Below are 2112 nucleotides of genomic sequence, written 5' to 3'. Positions count from 1 at the left end.
TTGATGGGATTGTCTGCAATGATCTTCTTCTTCTTGGCAGCAGTCTCCAGCTGCTTCACCTCATGTTGGGTGTTGACCTCCCCACTCTGTCCCTCTGTGATGTAGAGCTCAGTATAGATGTTGTTGAGGAGGGTTCTACTTCCTGGATCATCTGCTCCTTCAGTCACATGTTCACATCTCTGCCTCAGACTGAGCTTATGTTCTTCTACAACCTTCTGCAGACCAATGTCCACTGAAAGACAAAAAGAAAAGTATTTCCAACAACAACAGAAATAAAACTGTTTTTGAAAGTCTGCAGTGAAAAATCTGGTGTTGTTCTGCTTCATTTCTGTCATCAGAACTTCAGAAAATAAAGATCTGGCTCTTAGTTTGTCCTGACCTCTTAAAACCCCATTGAATTATGGGAAAGCCTTGGTATTTTAAAGCAGACACAGATCAGTTTCAATGGTTTCTCCTCAGTAACACAGGATCATTCAGTGTTGAACACATCCTGTTATTTATCTGCTTGACAAAATATTTTTGAGAAGAAGTGGAAAAGAACCCTGACAGGAAACTGTAAATATCAGTGGCTGCACAGAACCGTTTAAACTCATCCAGCTGCAGAATGTAGTAAAGACCCAGGTGAACAAGTCAAGAGCTCTACAAGTCACAGGAAGCTCACAAACAGTTCCAGTGTGTCTGAAAAGAAGATGGAAATGAACATCTACAAACCTGAAGGCTGTGAGAGTCCAGCCTGAAGTGTGGAGCTGATGTTTGCTCTGCTTCTTTCTTCTTGGTCCATTAAGCTCTCCTGCTCCCCCACTCTTCTAAGAAACACATTCACATGAATCAGTGTCATGACAATAACCTCGTCTCCTCTAGTTTGTCTCCAGGGGACACCAGGAGATGGACAGTCTGGACCAAAGTGTCTTACTGTGTGTCTGTAGGTCCTGGTTCAGGACTGAGCTCTGGAGGGCGACCCTTGGACCATTCAGTCTTTACAGACTGACAGCTGGGTCCTGGAGACTCTGCTCTCAGTCTTTTGTTCCGATGTCTACAAACAGAGACTTGTTTATATTAGTTGTAAATAGAATTCATAGTTAGTTACCAAAGTGTGTTAAACCAAAGTGTGGTGAACCAGAAACTGTTATCTAAGTGTGGTAAATAATGTTCTGCTTGACCGAAGTAGGTAAATAAAGGATGAGGTCTGTTTCTCATCAAGTATGGGAATCAGATGAACTTTGCCCTGGGAGTAAAACTTAACCAAAAAAACAACTGCCCAGTACTTGTGAAACGTTCTCAATAAAAGGAGCTGCAGTCCTCATACACTTTGGGACTTAGGTGAGCCAACTCTGCGAAGCTGTTGGTCTCTCTGCTCCCCCTCGCAGCGAGTAAAAAGTACAACGTTGTCAGGGGTGGTTCTTTTCAGGTAATTCTATCTGCGGCAGTTAGATGACAACAGTGGTGAGTGAAAAACGTAATTTTTGGCACCAACATTAGTGCTGGTCAACGTTAACATTTATAAAGGAGAATAACCCCATGACAACAATGACAACAATAATGATTTTAATAACAATTATTATTAATATGGTTGCCATAATGTCATTTTTTACAAACCCACACTGAGTACTATAGTGATTTACTTTAGGTTTGGTTTCAATAAATATACAATGAACAGGAAGACAGTGTTATATAGATGGAAAAGCTCTGTGGGAAATGGACTGATGTGCAGTGTGTGTGTGTGAGTTCAACCCAATCCACAGTGAGGAAAGCATCTGACGTGGTGTAACACCATCAAGCTACTACTTTCTTTTTAACACATTATATTTTGACGGTTGAGGATTGAATAGTTTTGCTGTGTTATAATGTTCTGCGTTTTGTGCACTGTGTTCTTTTCCATAAGGTTAAAGCCGACCGCCTAATAGAAGGACCCGAAGCTAAAAAAAAAGTGTGATCACTTGATGTCATCTGTTCATGTGCTTTAGTATTTTTAAAATATATTTTTAAAAATCGTTTGTTTAACGATACATGTGTATATGTTTGTAATTTTAATACGATTAATGGTACTTATCGAGGAAATCAGTCCAGTAAAATAAGGACTTTTAATAAGTACGCAAACCAGTTTCCGCTGAA

This window comes from Cynoglossus semilaevis, chromosome Z (genome assembly GCF_000523025.1).
Source record: "Cynoglossus semilaevis isolate Cse_v1.0 chromosome Z, Cse_v1.0, whole genome shotgun sequence".
Taxonomy (NCBI): domain Eukaryota; kingdom Metazoa; phylum Chordata; class Actinopteri; order Pleuronectiformes; family Cynoglossidae; genus Cynoglossus; species Cynoglossus semilaevis.
This window is presented reverse-complemented; position numbering follows the sequence as displayed.